Consider the following 16,822-nt stretch of genomic DNA (forward strand, 5'->3'; position numbering starts at 1 on the left):
TTCTTACAATCTCGGAAGTGTTTGCAGACAGAGTGATCAGTGATGGTCTATTTCTCCTTCGTTCTCCAGATCAAACAGTGCGTGATGTTTACTTGTGGGGTAAACTGAAAGAAAAAATGTATTGAAAAATCTTCACACATTAGAGGAACTGAAAGAAAACATCACGATTGAAATCAGAAACATTAAGTGGTAGAACTCATTCGCATCCGCCAGAATGTGGTTACCAGATACAATGCCTGTATAACCCAGAAAAGACGACACTTTCAGCGTCTCTTATAAGGTAAGATTTCATATAAGATTGTATACACGCTTAAAGCAGGGCGGCCGCGCGCAACCTGCCGCAGTGCAGAATACAAACACCGTGCGTTCGGTCTGCGTTTATTTTTATTTTTTGCTAGGGGCTTTACGTCGCACCGACACAGATAGGTCTTATGGCGACGATGGGATAGGAAAGGCCTAGGAGTTGGAAGGAAGCGGCCGTGGCCTTAATTAAGGTACAGCCCCAGCATTTGCCTGGTGTGAAAATGGGAAACCACGGAAAACCATTTTCAGGGCTGCCGATAGTGGGATTCGAACCTACTATCTCCCGGATGCAAGCTCACAGCCGCGCGCCTCTACACACACGGCCAACTCGCCCGGCCTGCGTTTATTTGAGAGACCCTGTATGTGTCAGGCGGCTACTGCATCATCCACTCGCCCAGACCAGCAACTCGACTGAGGCTCGCACTTTATTACGACTTGGGATCAAAATCAATATGACTAAAATCTATACTAATTATGTAACGAGGGAATGTTTGTGAGATTGCATTTCTTTTTGCTAATTGTTTTACGTCGCACCGACACAGATAGGTCTTATGGCGACGATGGGACAGGAAAGGGCTAAGACTGGGAAGGAAGCGGCCGTGGCCTTAATTAAGGTACAGCCCCAGCATTTGCCTGGTGTGAAAATGGGAAACCACGGAAAACCGTTTTCAAGGCTGCCGGCAGTGGGGTTCGAACCTACTATCTCCTGAATACTGCTGGCCGCACTTAAGCGACTGCAGCTATCGAGCTCGGTAAGATTGCATTTAGGAAATGGAGGGTTCGAAACGCACTGTCGGCAGACCTGAAGAATGTTTCCCGTGGTTTTCTATCTTCACGCCAGGAAATGCTATGGCTGTACCTTAATTAAGGCCACGGCCGCTACCACTCCAGACCTAACTCTTCAATCCTTGCATTGCCGAAAACCTTCGATGTGTTAATACAATGTTAAACCACTAGCAGAAAAAAAGTTTTCGGAGTAGAGTATGTAGGAAACATTGTGCGTCCGGTACCCTTAAAAATGAATGCATTAGTCGAACTATTTATCCTTTTAAAAATTGAGTGCACCACGTGTACTTACAATTCAGTTTTGTTGCAATCAAATTTCTATGAATTTTATTCTTAACTCTAGCAGTTTTCTGGAAATATATTTCTGCATTTGGTGCATGCTTTATCCTAGGTTATTCGAAGTGGGCAATCCAGGGCTATCAGGGCTGAGAGCGAGCCCCGAGGGACAAGGGACGGAGAGGAGTGAGATGTTTGGACGGCACATGTTATGAGACATAGAAAGAAGTCAACAATTACAAAAAAATAGACTTTATACAATAATGCAACCAAATAAAACTGTCCTCTTTTGTGCATTTAGGACATTTGATTCACTTCACCAACTTAGTGATGCCAGGGAAAATTGTTCGAGCTGTGTATATGCGTAACCCTGCTTCTAATGCAACATCGGATAAACATCACCAAGTTTTATTCAGGTTCATATCTTCGCAAAGGTACATAAAACCAAACACAAACTAATTTACATGCCAGTGCATATATACGCAGAAACTTTTTTTTTTTTTTTTTTTTTTTTTTGCAAGTTTTTATAAAACAGTCCTCCTGGAATATTTTGATACCTATCTTGTGGAACATTGAAGTATCGGTCAGTTCTCTTTAAAATTTGACTATAAGTCCCTCAGAATTTAGAGAAAAAGGCGTCATAAGAATGTTTTATTCAAGACGACAATTTTTCTATGTTTCTAAACCATTGTCAAATTGTTTAAGGGCTTCACAATCAGACAAATCACATGGTTTTAAAAATGGGAATTTTGCAAAAACTTTCTTCTGTATAATATATCCGGGAACAAGATATTAATTTCATTTTAATCTCTGCTTGATTATTTGATAAAAGAACATATATAAAACAAAAGCACACAGAAAGAGCCAAAGAGCATACATATCATTACTTCCCCCACTAGAAAGTGATACATACAATTCCACAAAAGTATAGTAGATTACCTAAAACCTAAGACTACTTATTTTAATTTAAATGTGTACGATAAACATACATTTTGCTAGTTATTTAGGTTAAGAATCTAAGTCAGAGTGTAAAAACCGACGGGGCGTCTTCACCGCCCTGCCCGACCTGGTAACATAATCACCATCTTGATTTCATAATCGCCCGCTCTTCCCCATCACCACTAGGTTGCTGATCGCAAGTAGCGTTGGGCTCTACAGTATGTGTGGACTTGCTGGACTCGCTGCCAGAATGTGTAGCTGTCTGCTATAACACACGTTAGGGAACAATTAACTTATCAATACGTACTTCATAGGAGCCTTGAGCTACTGACTGACGTAACAGAATACTTTTTAAGACTTCGTAGACATCCGGACCTATCGCCAAACATAATACGGGAACACGACTTGCCTCTGCCACACATGACACATTAAAATAACATTCCTGTCTTTCAATATAATATTCGAAAATTTTTCTTAATATGCGTAATGGAATTGAAATACTCGATATGACCTGTGTAACAGGCTGTGTTGAAACCAACGCTCCAGCTTGTTTGCTCGTTGTGGTTTTCACAACTTTACTGTTAGGATTCGACATTCCTCGTCGCTAATGAATATATCCAAGAACAAGATCTAAATTACATTTTTAATTTCTGTTTTTTTATTTGACACAAACAACAGCAAGTCTCCAGAGAACATACATATCCTGTAATTGTTTTTCAAACAATGAAAGTTCCATCTTAAAAGAAGGAATTCTCTCCCACATAGCACAGATCAATATATTTCTGTCCTGCAAAGAAACATTTAAATCATTCAAATGGTTTGTATTGTCAACTAGAAAGGCAAGGCCAGAACCAAGCACGCGTGTTTGTATATGAATATAGCCGCAGTGACAGACAGTAATGGACTGTCAGCTCTGGATGGCTTCAGAGCTCCCTAGCTCTCAAACGCTGATTAGGTATGGCTTGCTTTATGCGATAAAAACGGGTAAATGGTCATTTCAAAACAGGGAGCTAGCATGAAGGATTTAAAATAAAATTTCCTACAAAACTGACCCAAATGCTTTTCTTCGTAACATAGACTGTTTTCTGTACAATCACGATTTTACCTGTTCAATGAGTATTTCGAGCATACGGTCCGGAGGGCTCGCATATCGAGCGTGGTTCATCTGGGTGGAGCGGGGTGAAAATTCGTTTTGTAGGCCTATACGTTAATGGTAAATCCAACAATTGTTATGATTTATTACTATGTGGAGGTCTTAAAGTGGAAAGTGGCGGATAATTAAATAAAATGAGGAGCAAGCGAAAGGAAACGTATGTCTGGAACCTTGAAAATAGAACATACTCCTTTTTTTGCTAGTGGCTTTACGTCGCACCGACATAGACAGGTCTTATGGCGAGATTGGGATAGAAAAGGGCTAGGAGTTGGAAGGAAGCGGCCTGGTGTGAAAATGGGAAACTACGGAAAACCATCTTCAGGGCTGCCGACAGTGGGATTCGAACCCACTATCTCCCGGATGCAAGCTCACAGCCGCGCGCCTCTAACCGCACGGCCAACTCGTCCGGTAACACACTCCTTAATCCATTAGAAGTACAAGTAATGCTTCCTGGCTTAGGGAACTGACACACTAGTTGATGTGATGTAAGTTCTTCTTCTCCTTCTTTTTCTTCTGCTTCTTTATGCCCGTTTACAAAGCGCATTGGAACTTGTTAGCTTGATGATGGTTTTCCTTTCTTCTTCTCCCAAAATCTCTTCATGGACTCGCTATGCTGTTTCTTGCGTTCTTCCGTCCATTGCTTCCCTGTGGTTCTTTTAGCCTTTTCCGTGAACGTGTGCTTTACAACCAGAGTTCCAAAAGCTCTGCGATCCCTGATGGTATCTTCTGTGATGTTCATTTCTTTTAAGTTCTGTTTTATTTCCTCAAACGAGCTGATTTTTACCTTTGAATTAATTACACCAAGCAGGTTTTTTTGTGCATATCTAGTGTCGCCCATTCTACAGATGTGGCCATAGAATTTCAATCGTCTCCTGCTTACAGTATCGGTGAACTTTTCGATTGCTTTGTACAAATCTACAGTTTTTCTTTTGATCCATATACCATTTACATGAACGGGGCCATATATTTTCCTAAGAATTGTTCATTATTGTTTTTCAGTTTCATCAATTTGAGTGGCCTCCTAGAGATGTGTTTTCTGAGGCATACAAAGCTTCCGGAAGAACAACAATGCCGAAGTTTAGCATTCCGTGACATCACTCATTTATTGTAGTGATTCCATGTTATTCGGTATGCTTTCAGGAGTTTGGTGGCTCTTTCTAAATTAGCTTTCCTGTCCAATCCGGATGGTAAGTTATAATTCACTATTTTGTTGTTGTTGTTGTTGTTGTTGTTGTTGTTGTTGTTGTTGTTGAGGGCGAGTAAGTGAGATCCCAATCATCTGTTTCTGAGAAGTGCCGATGGAAAAATCTCTGATTTTGCACTAGCGGGGGAAATCAATCTGGCTGAGAGGCGGCATTTGCCTCCCGTCAGAGACAGTGAATTGAAATTTACTATTGTTATCAACAGGGTACAAAATTGATTTCTAATTTTCACTTCAGTCCGTGTGGAACCGCAAGTAGAGTCAGTTATGTATTAGATATAATTATTCTGCTAGGTGGTCAAGTGTAAGAAAAGCCGAAATAGCATTAACTATGCCTACGAATACATTAATCTATCAACCACCCTATCTAAGTACTGATTCCAGTATGCCTACACAAGAACTAATGATACATGAAATTTGAACGTTATCTCGTACACAAGTCTTCCTTGTTTTTCAGGCATTGCTCATTCAAAATTACGGTTCTATCTGTTCATCTGCTCACTGCTCTGGTGTCATTATTAATGAAAACCATAAGCCTCCACTACCCTGTTCTTTTTGGCACATTTACTCAGTATCAGAACATACACTAGTTTTAACCTCTAAATACGCTTCGTAAAGCAACATCTACTTTACAAGCCCCTTTTGAGATATTTTATATCGAGCGAGCTGACTACAAGGTTAGGATCACATAGTTGTGAACTTTAATTCGAGAGATGGTGGGTTCGAAGATTTTCTTCCGTGATTCTCCTGTTCATGTTCACATCAGACAAATTCTGGGGCTCTACCTAAATTAAGGCCACGGCTGTTTCCTTTGCAATCGTAGCCGTAATTTCATGTTAATGTTCACATCGGAGAAATTCTCAGGCTGTCCCTTAATTAAGGCCACGGCCGCTTTCTTCCCAATCATAGCCATTTCCCATCCTTAGGTCGTCGAAAACCTACCTGGTGTTTGTGACGTTAAACCAAGGTCATATTTCTATGCCGATAGCGCTTGTCTGTTTAAGCCTTCAGCACAGCATCATTACCTTATCATGGACCTCAGCCGGAGCTGTGGTGTTCAGTATTTTCATTCATTATACACTGCGAAAAATGGAAATTGCAAAACCATGAAGAGGTGTGCCTGCAACGCGCCAAGAGAGAATGGTGAACAAGTGGGAGGTAGTGATGTGATGATAACACGTTCACGTGCAAAGTTCAGTACGGGATGTACCCGCCCGGAGCGCTACAGTACGTTGCTAAATCGTGTGCGGTATGGAGCCAGTACGACGCTGGATCACTTCCGGCTGAATTGCAGCCCATGCTTCCTGCACCGTGAGGCTCAGTTCATCCACAGTTCGGGGTGGCTGTGCGGAGTTGCACAGGCGTCTATACAGCTTATCCCGCGTATGTTCAATAAAGGTGAGTAGGGGGACCTGGTGGGCCATTGTAAAAGCGTAATGTCATTAAGAACTTCCCTGGAGATGCCTGCAGTGTGGGGACAGGCATTGCCCTACTGAAACATTTCATTTACAATGGTCACAATCAGAGACAACAACCTCTGGATTGACTACCCTATTCACATTCTGTCGAGCAAGTATATTATACTTTCAACTTTTGCTAATGGCAATTTCACATGAATTCCAGTAGCTCCCCAGACTGTATTTCCTGCGGTTGGCTCTGTGTATCTCTCGACAGAAAGATCGAAGCGGCCCCTCTCCCCTGTACGCCTTCGGACACGATTGCGATTATCATTGTGATCCAGACAGAAGCACGATTCGTCACTGAAGACGGCCCAGCATGACGATTCTTTACACCAGGAGCCAGGACAGCCTCACACGTCGATATTTTGGGGTCTGTGCAACACTTCCTGCAAGGTCGGGGGGATCGTACGCCAGCTGCACACAAACGATTACCAGCTGTTCGTCGCGAAACGTGTGGTCTCACAGGAGCTCGGATTTGTGCTGTTGTTGCCCGGGGGTCTGTCGTAACATCCGAATGATGGGGCGATTCTCCCGCACTACTGTCCGTCAGGTTGGTCCTGTCACAGGTCTCCGAATGTGTGTCCCTTCATTTTAATAGTGCTGCCATGCACACCCTACCGTAAATGCATTTCGGCAACACGTGCAGCTACAGCCTGCACAGAAAACTCACTTTCACACAGACTAATTATCCGGGCCCACTCAACTTGTACGTGTCGGGGAGGTATGTTTCACAAGCGAACATTTCATGTGACTACTTCACAGACTATACGTCAGCTACGCTTTGCTAGGCTTCACAAGCAGGAGGTGGTTCATCACTGAACAGGCAGGTGGGAAGGGTCGTATGAAAAATCCGATTGGCCAGAAAATAGCATAATTTACGTATCTAGCTCGACGAGCTGTGGGAATATGTGTTACGGTGATATTCAAAGAGTATAGACGTGAGCAGTTCGCGACTGAAGTGTGTTATTCAGATGACGAATCCCTTGCCACACTGGGGCGAAATGCTGGTAATTTCACGATTTAAAATGCCTAACGAGCTCGAATTAATTTTTATGTTTGATGGAGATGCTGTGGAATTGGAGTTTTGTCCCGCAGGAGTTCTTTTACGTGCCAGAAAATATACTGACTGGAGTCTGACGTATTTGAGCATCTTCAAATATCACCGGATCAAGCCAGGATCGAACCCGCCAACGGATTCAGAAAATCAGTGCTCTACCACCTGTGCCACTTAACACGGTAGACTGACGTTGCTAACACAGTCAATAGTATTGTGACCGAACAAGAGTTGAAATACACTCAAAGAGCTTTGGACACATTGAAGTTCTGCTATGGAATAAACAGGTACTTTCGTCCGGTATTGCATTAAAGGAATTTCCGAAAACTCTCCTCTTAACCCATTTAGAGCTGCAACACAAGACAGTCCAATACCGAGTACTTTCAATTGTATATATCTGCTCTCAAAGTGATTAACGCATTCAAGCACAGGGTGAAAAACTCCGTTATAATTAGAATAGGAAACCACTGCCTTACTACCACTACTATGCAAGGTCATATAAAAATGGCTCCACGAGATGGACATGATTTCGGTCATTAAAATAAAAGATTGTAATTTACAGCGTAATAAATGCAGCTCACATCTGACAAACTCGCTTCAGGGCTTTATAGCAAACAGCCGCTGACATCAGAAAGGAACGTAGAATTTGGAACAGACATATATGGAGAGTTCAATGCTCGGTAGTACAAGAAACCTGCTTGATTTAATGAAGAATCTTCTCCTAGTGTTAAACTTCGTTCAGGTAACTTCACTCTGTTTTCAATCTTTTCATGTTATATTTATTTAATTATTTTAAATATACATTTCGATCAATTTCTTTATCATTATGTTTTTAAACCTCTTACCACTTAATCATGTGTAATAAGAGGCAAAAGTCTATTGATGAGTATAGCAAGACATAACCGGGCACACTTAGTTAAATGAATATAATATGGAGAAATGAGGACGGATTGAACTGTTCGAATACTGTATATTGAATATTGTAATTAGATACTATTATACAGAATACGCTCCTAAGGAAATGTAATATATGTCATGTATGTACCAATTTGGTCATTCGGCTGCAATAACTTCTTTCTAAAATGGGAAACCATGGAAAACCATCTCAGGGCTGCTGTATGCAAGCTCACTGCTGTGCCCACCTAACTGCACGGAAAGCTAGTCCGATAATAATAATAATAATAATAATAATAATAATAATAATAATAATAATAATAATAATAATAATAATAATCTATAGTAAATGATAGACATCTACTGTGCAAGGCAGAAAGGAAAGAGGGAAAGCGCTGCCGAGTTTGGCTATGGTTGGACTGATCACCAAAGTACAAGGAGGATCAAATCAGTCAAATTTAGAAGGACCAATATCTGTTGCACAACTTCGCGGCTTCCTTTTGGTACTTATTTATACAGGGGTTGATCAATCCCAAATTACTCGCTCAGGACAAGCACTTACATCACAGTGTATTAGTATTTTTATCTGTTAGTTATGGTTTAAATTTTATTTTAGCTTTCAATTTTTTTATAATATTAATATAATATGGTTATTGAAAAACCTGAAGGTCCTAATTTCGAATCCCGGCCAGGACAGGGATCTTTACATGGATCTGAGGGCTCGTTCGAGTTTCACTTAGTCTGCGTGAGAAATCGTCGCACTGATCACACGTCATCTCGTAACTTGTAGGCCTTCGGGCTGAGCAGCGGTCGTTTATTAGGCCAATGCTTATCAAGTTATCAAGGTGTTGTACCATGGGGTTTGGGTTTTTATGATTATTGAAAGTTATAATCCTTAAGTGTAGATAAAATATATTTCTAATACAATTCATTGCAGTAGGAAAAGGATTTTTTCTCTTCTCCACGGATGGGATCTGAAAACTGTAATGCCGGGCTGAGTGGCTCAGACGGTTGAGGCGCTGGCCTTTTGACCCCAGCTTGGCAGGTTCGATCCTGGCTCAGTTCGGTGATATTTGAAGGTGCTCAAATATGTCAGCCTCGTGTCGGTAGATTTACTGGCACGTAAAAGAACTCCTGTGGGACAACATTCTGGCACCTCGGCGTCTCCGAAAACCGTAAAAGTAGTTAGTGGGACGTAAAGCAAGTAACATTATTATTATTATTATTATTATTATTATTATTATTATTATTATTATTATTATTATTATTATTATTATTATTATTATTGTTGTTGAAAACATTAATACGTGAATGAATGACCCTTTACTTGTCAAAAGCAACGCCAAAATGCTACTTTGAGAGTTTCACACTCATTCATTATTTAACCAGTTTTTCATATCTACTGTAAAATGTACTTTTGTGGACATGTAGCCGCTTCCATATGACGCATTCAATTAACTATGCTGTCCAGGTTTCTTAAAGAGCCAGAGGTGGAGTGTTTCATCGTGGTGGCGGTGTGGAACTAATCTGTGATACCAACTTCCTGTCCTTGTAGAGTTCAGTACACATTCCTGTCTAATTGCTGTTCCCGTGAACCTCCATGTTACGTGCATTGTTTACTTCCGGAGGGGAGCTGTGGCTGTAGGAGCAAGTTGTCGTTACCCTGACTTCGCTGTTGTTATCCTTCCGATTATTATCATCAACCTCGAACCACATGCTTAAAATGTAACACAAAATCTAATTAAATGATGTCATCAATTAGTCAAAGAAATTATTTTGTTGTGGATAAATTTTGAGAATCTTTTCAATTATGGAACACCGAGATAGTGGTTATAGGATTGAGTCACGTAGCTGTCAGCTTGAATTCGAGAGATCGTGCGTTCGAACCCCACTGTCGGCAGTCATGAAGATGGCTTTCCACGGTTTCCCAGCAAATGCTGGGACTTTATCATAATTAAGGTAAAGGTCGCTTCTTTTCCAGCCCTATTCCTACGTCTCCTTGGATTTATAAAGAAAAATACTTAAAACATAGGTAATAAGTTTGTATTTCGTTTGTGTTCTTCATTAGTTCGATCACATTGGAATACGCCTCTCTATTATTTGGAATGCAGCAACAAAGTTACGCACAGATTTGATTGAAATGATCCATAAAAATTTCTTGAAATATATGTTTCAGACAAAGTGGAAAATATCTCGAATATTTATCCTATTATAAAATGATTTAAATATTTGAGTTTGAAATGCTAGATGCAACAAAAAATTTTAAGTTCATGATGCTTCTCCATAAGCTTGTTGACTATGAGATAGACAAAATGGATCTAACTTGTCAACTTCTATTATGCACACCTAGAAAACCGGCAGGTAAATTGAGAAAATTGTTTTTCTTGCCAAGAGGTAATACAAATAACCTCTATACAAAATGATGTCATTTTATAACAAACTGAATAGTGGTTTATTTCAAGATACAATATCTGACTTATTGAAATCTTCTAAGCATTTATTACAGTTAATTAACTGGCTTAACAATGCCATATTGTCTGTTTTCTGTCTATATTCTTCAGTTTATTTCATTCATTATTTTTATTATCTCTGTAATTGTTATGTAATAGAAGAACGTATTCTTATTTCATTCTCCGTTTTGTTTTTTGTTATTTTGTATGTTTTTATTTTTGTATTTTATTATATTTATGAACAAATATATGGGTGACTGTAGAACACTACGGAGGCGAGATGCGATCCGTACACTACAAAATTGGTTTACGGAGAGCTTACTCGTTGCATTGCACGTTCGCTGTGGGAATGTAGCGCGGTTCTGGTCTTATAAAGGTCTCTCGAAAAATTCATATTCCATTTTCTCGGAATTTAACTTTGTAATTTGAAACGGAAAATGTCTCACCATAACCTGGACGAATATTAAAAATTGGTCAAATCGGTGGGGGCATGTTGGCAAGGTCTCCTTGTAAGACCTACATAGCGGTGTTGATTTCGACTAATGCCTCGTCCGCAACGAAGCACTTCACCTTGCACCACCCTTAGCACAGCTCTTACCATCTACCTTTCACACCTTCAAACTGAAACGGACCTACAGTAAGCCCACACGTGTTTCGCAGGTGATGATTTGATATTCAGTTGTCGCGGTGCCAAGCCGCGTACTGCTGTATAATATATAGAAGATTTTATATTTTCTTATTATTATTCTTAATCTTTGTGTGCCGTGTCTGGTCCTCCAGACGTAGGCGATCACTACGGTATACGCATTTTGGATCTGCGCCAGGGAAAAGTTGCTGGGCGTTGTGAGTGTTTCTCCATTCTTCGATGTCATTTAGCCACGACTTTCTTCTGCATCCTACTCCACAACGATCTCCGATTTTTCTTTGTAATATAAGTTGTAAAATATAGCATTTGTTTCCTCCCATAATGTGAATATTATTTGTTCAATTTGCTTTACGTCGCACCGACACAGATAGGTCTTATGGCGACTATGGCATAGGAAAGGACTAGGAGTGGAAAGGAAGCGGCCGTGGCCTTAAGTGCAACCCCAGCATTTGCCTGCTGTGAAAATGGGAAGCCACGTAAAACAATCTTCAGGACTGCCGTCAGTAGGGTTCGAACCCAATATCTCACGAATGCAAGCTGATAGCTACGTGACCCAAACCCGCGCTGCCACCTGCTCGGTGACCAAAAGTTATTAACCGGGCTTGTTATTATTATTATTATTATTATTATTATTATTATTATTATGTTAATTGCAGATGATTTTGCTATACTTTCAGAGAGCCTGACAGATGCAACAACACAAATCAATCTCCTGGAAGAAGTAGCCAACAAAACAGGTTTTCGAATTTTTGGAGAAAAAGACAAATTAATTACAAAACTGCTCCAAAATTTTTGACAACGCATGTTGGTCGAATAGAGACAGCAAAGAAATTCAAATACCTGGGAGAAATAATTCAAGTAAATGGTTTAGAAAAATCTGGTGTAGAAGAAAGGCTACACAAGATTGAAAGAGCATATGGCATCACTAAGAATTTTTAAAAGAAGAAATGCTTATCTAAAAATCTTAAGGCACTAAAATACAATGGTGAAACCAGAATGTCTTTACCCAAGTGAATGTCTACTTTTGAATTATAGACAAAGTGGAAGTACTAGAAAGAAGAATCATGAGAAAAATCTTAGGACATGAAAACAACAGAATATTGGAAAATAAAAAGCTATGAGGAAATATGCTAGAACATAGAAAATATATCATAAACAATTAAAAAAAGGAGATTGCTATTTTTTTGACATATCTATATAATAGATGATAACAGACTGACAAAATAGATATTCAGTTACCATTGGGAGAAGAAGTCAACAACCAGCTGGACAGAAGAAATAACATAAGAGAAAACTATAGAAAGGAAAATTTTTAAAAAGAAACTTTTAAAAATGTAAGGTCCAAAGTGGTCAGAGGAGAGAAGAATAAAGCATAGTGCAATGATGAAATAATACGAGAAAGAAGGAAGAGAAAACAACAAAGAAGGATGAATTGAAATTGGCACGTGATCTCTAGCAGATCTCATCGTAAGGAAGAGGAGGTGGAGGAAGAAGAAGAAGGAGAATCTTAATCTTTTGCACGTATCCAGTCCGCCGGGCTGAGAAGCTCAGACGGTAGAGCGGTGACCTTCTTGGCGGGTTCGATCCTGACTCAATCCGGTGGTATTTGAAGGTGCTCAGATACGTCATCCGTGTGTCTGTAGACTATGTTCCGGCACCTCGGCGTCTCCAAAAACCGTAATGGTAGTTACTGGGACGTAAAGCCAATAAAATTATTATTAAAAACATATCCAGTCTTCCTGACGTTGGCGGTCACCATGGTAAAAGTTCTCCTGGTATGTGGCAGATAAAAAAAAAAAATGCTGGATGCTGTTGATCCCTGCGCTGTTTCTTAATGTCAACCAGCCGTCCTACTCCTGGGTCTGACACTATTCAGCTCTCAGTTTTGCCTTGTGACATCCTCACAGTCCGCCAGCTTGCGTGGTTTAGACGGTGGCGAATTCGATCCCGGCTCAGTCTGGTGGTATACATTAAAGGCGCTCTAATACAGTACACCAGCCACATGTCGGTAGAAAATAATTCCTGATGAGCAAAATTCCAGCACTTTGGCGTCTTCAAAAACCGTAAAAGTAGTTGGTGGGACGTAAAACTGTTATTATTATTATTATTATTATTATTATTATTATTATTATTATTATTATTATTATTATTATTATTACCGGCTCCATGGCTAAATGGTTAGCGTGCTGTCCTTTGGTCGAAGGGGTCCCGGGTTCGATTCTAGGTCGAGTCGGGAATTTTTACTTTCATTGGTTATTGCTTCTGGCTCTTTTCGTCGCCATGAGACGTATCTGTGTCGGTGCGACGTAAAACAACTTTAAAAAAAGCTTCTGGCTCGGGGACTGGGTGTTGTGCTGTCTTCATCATTAGAATTCTTCTTAGGTAGGACCCCATTCTCACAGACGTGCAGGTCACCTATAGGGTGTTAACTCGAAAGACCTGCTCCAGGTCCCTCCGGAGGCCACACACCATCATTATTATTATTATTATTATTATTATTATTATTATTATTATTATTATTATTATTATTTATTATTATTATTATTATTATTATTATTATTATTATTATTATTATTATGAGAAACCTGAACTGATTTCTACCTTAAGACATTAATATTCAATATAAAAATACTGTATTAGAATCATAAGATGTCATCGTCCACTTCTTAATTGCAGTACAATGCTGAAAAAAGTTATTTTGAGTCACTACCTCGTCGAGAAGACGCGAAACAACATTTGAGTAAGTAAAGTAGCTCCTCTAATCCTTTGGAAAGGGAGCAGAAGAATGTTTACCTTGACATTGGCCATAATAACATAAACAAAGAGTGGAGATGGGCCACTCTTGCTCTGGGTGCTAGGTGTGCCTGCCCAAGGTTGTCTACAGACCGCGGTGCGTATGTGAACGGCCTTCGACGTGCCGAGCCGGGCCGAGCCCCAGGAATGCCGAACGTTTTCTTAAAATCCTGTAATGACCACTGTTCCTTCTCTCAACCGCAACATCTCGCTGCAAGGTTTTCTTAAAATAATAAAGTGAAACGATGTTGTTTGTTGTTTGCGTCGTCAGTCCATAGACTGATCTGATGCAGCTTGCCATGCCACCCTATCCTGTGCTAACGTTTTCATTTCTCCATAGCTACTACGTCCTACATCTGCTCTAATCTGCTTGTAATATTCATACCTTGATCTACCCCTACCGTTCTTACCGCGTACACTTCCTTCAAAACGAACAAACAAGTCCTGGGTGTCTTACGGTGTGTCCTATGTTCAATATCTCCTTTTCATCAAATTTAGCCAAATCGATCTCCTCTCATCAGTTCGTTTGAATATCTCTTCATTCGTGATTCAATCTATCCATCTCATCTTCAGCATTCTTCTGTAACATCACATTTCAAAAGCTTCTATTCTCTTTCTTCATGAGCTAGTCGTCCATCTTTCACTTCCATGCAATGTCACGCTCCATACGAAAGTGTTCAAAATCATCTTTTTAATTCCTATATCGATGTTCGAAGTGAGCAAGAAAGGACTTCCTAGCTTGTACTAGTCTGCATTTTATGTCCTCCTTACTTCTGCCATTATTCGTTATTTTACTACCCAAGTAATAATATTCATCTACTTCTTTTTTAGACGTTATTTCCTAATCTAATATTTTCTGCATCACCTGGCTTCTTTCGACTACCCCCTGTCGGTGGAGGACGCAGACGAAGAATTCACCCACAGTATCCCCTGCCTATCGTAAGAGGCGACTAAAAGGGGCGACCAAGGGATGATCAAATTAGAACCATGAAACTACTTGTGATTAGTACCACCACGCGGGGAACACCATGGGTCGTTTTTACTTGCGCGTAGTACCACTATGTTAGGTACCAAATAGGTTTGTGATCAGTAGCAAACGAGAGCGCGACGGCTTTTACAGTACCTGTGATACGTAGCACTATATGAGCGACACCGTGGGATGAGGGAACCCATGGTTCTGGCTTGCCTGTGATTAGTACCCACTATATGAGGAACACCACGGGATAGCGCAAGTCCCTGTGGTTAGTACACTTATGTGATGAACACCATAGGTTTGCGTTGCCTGTAAATGGCACCGCAATGTGCGAAACACCGTAGGTCTGTAATACATGTGCGACTTTCATTACCTTTGAGTAGTACCATAATGTGTGGAATACCGCGAGTCTACGCTAATCTTGGTTAGTACCGCAACATGACAAATACCATGGTTCAACTTTCCTAGCGATAAGCACCACTGTAAGGGGACGCTGACTTGGATTTTGGACCACTTTCGACTACACGTATCATTCAGTATTGTGCTATAGAAGCAGTCCCTTGGTCAGTAGTACTATTGTTCTACGCCAGCTTCTGTGCATGTGAGGTACTGCAGGTTGGTTCCACTGATCGTTTTAAATTCATATCCATCCATCCATTCATTCTTCGTCCTCACGTTTTGAATTGTTATCAGTGGATGTTTTTGGGCTTTTCATTTTTCATTTCATTTAGTCTCATTTCTTACCATTAGGGACCGATGACCTAGATATTAGGCCCCTTTAAACAACAAGCATCATCATCATCATCATCATCTTCTTCTTCTTCTTCTTCTTCTTCTTCTTCTTCTTCTTCTTCTTCTTCTTCTTTCGACTGCGCTCCATTACTTTTGTTTTGGATGTACGTATTTTCATCTTGTGTTCCTTCCCCAAGACCATTCAGCAATTTCTCCAGATCTTCTGCAGAGGCAGATAAAATAACAATATCATCCGCAAATCTCAGCGATTTGATTTTCTCTCCTTGGAATGCGATTCCCTTTTAAAATTCCTTTAGCCGTATTAAAGGACCATGGGGTCAGGGGAAAGTTATTACAGACAATCAGCGGAATTTATGTTGATTACTTAGCCCATTATTAGCCTCCGTGGCTCAGGCGGCAGCGTGTCGGCCTCTCACCGCTGGGATCCGCCGTTCAAATCCCGGTCACTCCATGTGAGATTTGTGCTGCACAAAGCGGAGGCGGGACTGGTTTTTCTTCGGGCACTCCGGTTTTCCCTGTCATCTTTCATTCCAGCAACACTCTCCAATATTTCATTTCAGGTGTCAGTCATTACATTAATCATTGTCCAATGGGAGTGCGAAAGGCTTCGGCAGCCAGCACAATCCCTATCCTCGCCGCAAGTTGGGGGCTTCATTCATTCCATCCCTGGCGCGGTCACTGACTGGAAAACAGGTTGTAGGTTTTCATTTCACTTAACTCATTAATTCGTGATCAGTCTGGTATAAGAAAATCAGGAATATCAATCTATCACAGCTCTCTATCGCCACAATTTCATCGTTTTCTCTCATTTTATCGTACCTACGTGCACTGTAACGTCCTCAGAACAGCGTACTGAAACATCTTCCAAGATTCTTTGGCCCAAACATCAGTTGTCTAAAGTTTATTTCAGCACAGAGTGCACAGTCAATAGGACGTAACTCTGTTATTCCTTTGAAGATAGGCTGCAGATGAAAGAGTTTAAATTGAAAAATAAAATACAGTAAAACCACTCTGAAAGATTACTCCTACTAAGAGACAACCCCTCATAGTGATCGATTTTTTAAAAAAGAATCTCTTTATAACTCCATCAGAAAATTTTTATGTTTATTCCTATTTAAAAACCAACTCTCTACCCGGCCAC

General features: G+C 40.4%; 1 protein-coding gene across 1 annotated transcript in view; it reads left to right on the forward strand.

Annotated features, from left to right (window-relative positions):
• Positions 1 to 16,822, forward strand: part of LOC136877784 (uncharacterized) — a 411,138-nt gene that overhangs the window by 322,630 nt on the left and 71,686 nt on the right. The window lies entirely within an intron of this gene.

This window comes from Anabrus simplex, chromosome 7, assembly GCF_040414725.1.
Source record: "Anabrus simplex isolate iqAnaSimp1 chromosome 7, ASM4041472v1, whole genome shotgun sequence".
Lineage (NCBI taxonomy): Eukaryota > Metazoa > Arthropoda > Insecta > Orthoptera > Tettigoniidae > Anabrus > Anabrus simplex.